Raw genomic sequence first — 6,212 nt, forward strand, 5'->3', positions numbered from 1 at the left:
CTTTGCCACATCATCTTATGTAAAAATAATTTTATTTTAAAAAATAATTTTTTCAGCATGTTATAAAAAATATTTCTTCAGATTTTTTTAAATTTTCATTAAATAGATTAGGTCAGAATTTAAATAAGCCAGACCATCTGTTTGCAATATGACTTACTCTGTAAATTTTTTTAAATAAATTTTTTATTAAGTAGATTATGTTAAAATTTGAATAAATCATATGGAAAGTATTTGTTTATAGTTTGACTTACTTTATAAATTTTATAAATAATTTTTTATTAAATAAGTTAAGTTAGAGTTTGAATAAGTTGGACTATAAATTTTTATAAAAAATTTGCAGTGTAATTTTTTTATAACAAGGTTTGAAAATAAAAAATAAAATAAACAATCAATTCAATGAAAGAATTATCTTTTTAAAATAAAATTATTTTGTATATGAGATGATGTCATAAAGTATGAGATATTAAGTATTTATTTAAGGATTAAGATTGAGATTCTAAGGGGACGCTGAGGAAATTGACGCTGAGAGGATCTGCATCCTACGTAGGAATGTGACGCAGGGAGTGGAAGCTCATTGATGACGTGGGGGCAGACCTGGAAGGGTCAAAGTCGAAGTACAAACTTTGATTGGGTGACTCGTCACCAAAAAGCACACACTTTGACGTCTCAAAACCTCAGCGTCGCATCTTACGTGTGGGATTTGAGCTGACCCTCCTACCCCTCCTCGATTTCCTCGCATCTTCACCACGCTTGAGCCTAACACTCTCACGCCACCTCTTCAATCATTTCCGGATTTTACATTTCTTTATCCCCTCGGTCCAATCTACAGGCTACTGCTGAAGTCTGGAAAATAGTACGGTATGTAACTTCCGCATACACAGTTCATCTTCCTTTCCATGTTCTGAGCATTTCACGCTCTGGATATGTTGTAAATAACTATCAAACGCTTTCTCTTCCTATCACGTGCCAACAAGGCCGATCTGTCGAAAGGGACATGACATCCCAATTAAACTAAACAAGAAGATGGATAAATGTAGCGTTGAATATTGCGGCTAGCGCGCTAGCAATCACTGGCGGATTAAACTTCAGGAGGAATCAGTTCAAAGGCAGAGCTGGCGCGCTGTTTTACTGGAATCTAGACACACACAGTATGGTCTTAGACTGACCGGTAATTAGGTTTTGTAGCTACCGAAATGCAAAACTCCAGTACGGGGATGCTCATCCTTGTCTAGTCTCTGCTACGTGAACTAATATAATATCGATGAATTCACACAGAATAAAATAAGACTTGCATGAGAAACATGTGTGTGATGAAATTGGAGTAATTCTTCGATTCTGGATACGATGTGCATGCAAGACCGGCCAACATTCGTCTACCTTTGCTAAGGAAAGCATCTCGTACTGAGAAATCTGCCAAAAGATAGGATCAGAGAACAAAATGGATCGTAAACTCCCAAATCTGTTATTGAGTACAATATAGACTCAGAAAGCACAATACAATGACACATGTGATGACACGTATACAAGGGTTCTTAACCACTCAACGAATCTCATGACAAACTTGGCTTTGACTAATTGACCATAACTGACTAAAAATCTAATATTCCCTGGCTACTAAACAGATTACATATCATCATCAAGATCAAGATCACCAAGATTTTGATAGAGTGAACAAAATCCTCTTGACCCATAATGTTCAACTTGTTTCTGAAGTACACAAACGAAGCTTTGCCCAAAGGCTTTGTTAGGATATCGATCAGTGATATATTCAAAGGCAAGAACATCACGTTTGGTTAGGGCCCACGGCGGTCATCATATGATGAGCAATCTGGACTGTCAAGATTCATTTTAATTTAGATGGTTCAAATTTACAGATTTTATTTTTATATTTTATTTTATATTCATTAAAATAAAAATTATAAATAATAATAAATTTATCTAATCATCAATTCAGATAATACGGATTTAATCTTAATAATCCAATTTAATATTAATTTTTTTATAATTTTTATAAATTGACTATCCAAATATGCTCTAAACAGTCTATATTTAAAATTTTTAAGTTGCAACTTTTTCTTAATTTTTTTAAAGGGTTAGTTTGAAGATTATCTTTATCTTTATTTTTTAATGTTATATCTACTAAAATAAATTTATAAAAACTCTAAAAAATTTGTTATTAAATCTAAAATGTTCAGAATATATCTAGATAGTCAATTTATAAAAATTAAAAAAAATTAACATTAAATTTTATAATCAAGATTAAATTTGTATAATTCATATTGATGATAAGATAAATTTATTAAAATTTTATAATTTTTTATAATAAATAAAAATATAAAATATAAAAATAAAATTTTAAAATTTAGACCCAGATGCTCATCAAGTATCGTGCTTATCACTTGATGAGAACCAAAGCCAAACTCCATAATCAATTTGTATCGTTCTGAACAAAGTGCAAGTCCAATTCCACATGTTCACTACTAAAAAAGATAATATAAAATGCCTTTAATTGAACGATTATCTATAAAATTATTGAATAAAAATAGGTGAGATTTTTAAAAACTATTATTCAACAGTCATTTGAAGAACCATTGAATAACAATAAGCATTTACTCAACGATTGTTGAGTAATTCTTTTTTTTAGAAAAAAAAAAAGAGTAAAAGACTATTAAAAGGTTTGTCCTAGACAACCGTTTAATAGTCTCTTAGTATATTAAATGGTTGTGTGTGTGCAATCGTTTAATAAAGACTGCTCAATAGTTATATTTAAATAATCATTAAATACTCTCATTTAAAATTTAAAAGACCCTCCCACTTCGAGACGTTACAAATGTATAAAAGTTATGTATGCCATTTATACTTTAATTAATTGATATGTATTAGTATAGATTTGTTGTACTTTAATTACTAAATGATTATACTCACCCTCTTTCTCTTTAATATTATAAGTGCTAGCTCATCAGGATAGGATCGAGAAAAACAGCCTGAGGCTCAGGATTTTTATCCAAAGTTTGTAGGCCTCCTTTATTTTAAAAATTTTATAATTTATATTAATAATGCCAACTAGTAAATTGTATATTTTTGCTTACTTGCACTATTTGATTCTTAATCGAAGTTGTGTATTTTAAGCTCTAGATTATATGTGTGTTAAATGAGATATTTAGAAAGGGTCAAAATACTAGTGCAAGTAAGGAGTGAGCAAATTTGTGATTGATGATGAATTGTATGATACTTTATGAAATTGAGACTCTCCCTTATGTTATCAAAAGGTTGAGCGTTGAAAATGCTGTAAATGTGCTATTTGTATGTTGTGGTATATTACACAGGTGTTTGGCTTAGTAAGTATAGTATAAGATTAAGTTTATGCTTTTGGCACTTAGGTTGAAAATTAGGCTTCAAAATTGTGTCTTAATTATAAAAAGAGTGAGTTTAGAAATGGGTGTTCAACTTTAATTGAGATGTAATTTGAGTGTAAAATCAATGCCATTAGCTAGAGCTTGGAAAAAACTTTTTGTAAATATCTAGATCATCTCAATTGAATATCAGATGAAAAAAATAAGGTGTGTTATAAGTTTGGCCAGAGAGTCTGCCATAACAACATGTTCCTATCATGGGTTGTGCATTTTATATTACAGTGTAAAATTTTATGCCGCAATGTATAGTGCCAGAATTGTTATTTTTGGCTTTTTAAACCATAATTTGATTTGTTATCTTATCATGTATGATTTCTACACTTCCACATATATTTCTACTTTGTTTTAACTTAGTTTATATTTGATTTTAAAGTTTAAGTTATAAACTTAGGATTTCAACTTTAAAAGGTTTATATTTTTAATGAAATTGTTGTTGGATTGTAAAGTGAATATTCTAATACCTATTTTTAAAAGTTTTAATTATAGCAAACCTTTAATTTTTCTTTTTCTTTCTACTATGGTTAGTCTTTTAATAATTAGTTAAAGTATACAACCATGATTTGGTAATTGTATAGTTTAATCCATAGTTATCATAAAAGTTTTGGCTAAGTATTAGGGTAATAAGGAGAACATTACACATGCTCACTGAAATGCATGTGTTTAGAAATATAGAGCTGACCAGTAGCCACATCCAAACATTTATATCCTTTATATCGAGATGAATAACTCGAAAAAACACATTGAGTGTATCTAAAATCAAGCCTGTGAGCATTGAAGGGACAAGTGTATGGAAAACACTCACACACAAATGCCTTAAGAAGAGAGCAATCATGTTTTGTAAAAAGTCTAATTTACTCTATAAGGTTGACCATAAAGCCTAGCATTACCATGGTAATTAAGGATCAACTACCCTAGTCATTTACCATAATTGGAAAGAATTAATTGCAATTAAAAAAAGCTAATGATATTAGAAAAGAAAGAATCTAAGTTGAGGGTCTATTATGATTAAAAGAAATAAACATATAAATTTAAATTAACTAGATAACTAAAAATAGGTCCTATTATGGCAGAAAATACTTTACTATGGTAGAAAAAAATTAAAACTATATATTAGACACTAAAAAAGTTAACCCTAAAATTAATAAAGTGAAACTTCAACAATTAATTGGAACTTCAAAAAGGATAAGTTTCTTGTAAAATCTCTAAATACTAATCTCATTTGAAACCATATTCCAAGGTAATCAAGGGAATAAACTAAAGAAGATTACCAAGTTTTGTAATTTGAAGTGATGGGATCCCAAGTTTTTATAATTTAAAATAAATAAAAATTATGTATCAAACTTGTAATCAGAGTAAGAATACTATTATAGAAACATGTGATACCTCAAAGGAGTAAAAAGACTTGAAAACAGTTGAAAAATAACAAGTTTTGAAAAATAGTACAGTGTACCACAATGCATGTGTGTAAGCCGCGGCGTCCTACTTTCTGTGCCATGTGTAGTTGTGTGTTGCACATTTTTTTATAGCAACTTTGCTATCTTGATAACTTTTGACATGCTCCATTTCTCCATTTGACATTTGAATGAAATGATCTAGGTGTATATAAAAAATTCTTTTTATAAACTAGTTGATGGCATAGGTTTTACTTCCAAATTAAGTCACAAAAAGAAGTTAGATACCTAAAAATATTTTCAATCATTTTCATAATTTTAACAACTTAAGAGTGTCCAAAACCCCATACATGTGTCAAAAGCCATTCTTAACACTCAGACCATACTAAATAAACTTAGGACTACTTGTACAACACACCACATGCACATATATACCACAAAATCAAACTTTCACTCCTCAACCCCTTTAACAACAAAACAGAAAGGGGAGGTCTTTGCATTGTGTTTAACCATAATTAATCAAAGTTATAATTGAATTAATGTTTTTATACTTGTACTAGTATTTTGGCCCTAATAATAATTATAAATCTCATAAACAACATTTCAGGGCCCAACATACATTCCAAAGGTTATAAACAATAAATAGTGCAAGTTTATGCAAAATATAACCCAATTGACAATATAACAATTATTACACAAAATAATTAGAGTTAAGAGGCTATACAGTGGGAATCCTAGATTCCTAAGGCTCAAAAGCCTTCTTCCCAATCTACACTAGAGCTAAAGCTTGTAAAATATTGAAATAGAAGAGTGAGTTTAGCCATTCAGTAACTAAGATGCACCTATCCTATGTAGTTGTATATCAATTACTTTAAACATATGTAAAAGGATTATTCACCTAAAATATACTATTATATGTAACACATAAATTGTCATTTCTCAAATTAATTCATTTACGTGTTTTGCATATCAATTCACAGAGTACATTACTACAAGACATATAGACATATAACTATGACTCAATTCATTAGTTCTATATCCATTGCCACATCACAGTTAATCATATGACCATAATACATTTACTATTATGACTTATCACAAACTTAACAACCATGCAACACGTCGCTACGTTAGCTTAACACATGTAGGAATGATCAATTCTACCTTATACTCTTCTTATATCTTTCAATTAAAATCGTGAGCTATGATATCAAGTAAGGCTCTATCTGTGTGACTGGATTGCCCTCCTTCACTAATTATGAGATGTGACCTAGTTAAAGATCACAAAACTCATTCTTCAACTACGACTTCCCTTACTCTCGAATCTCTAGGGTGTTGTATACCCTAAGCTAACCTCCTTGATAAACAGGTAAAGATAGCTAAGTTCTAATCCCTCGACAAATTATGG

The sequence above is a fragment of the Prosopis cineraria genome, unplaced genomic scaffold, assembly GCF_029017545.1.
Source record: "Prosopis cineraria cultivar Desert tree isolate PC_DT_omini unplaced genomic scaffold, ASM2901754v1 PC4, whole genome shotgun sequence".
Taxonomy (NCBI): domain Eukaryota; kingdom Viridiplantae; phylum Streptophyta; class Magnoliopsida; order Fabales; family Fabaceae; genus Prosopis; species Prosopis cineraria.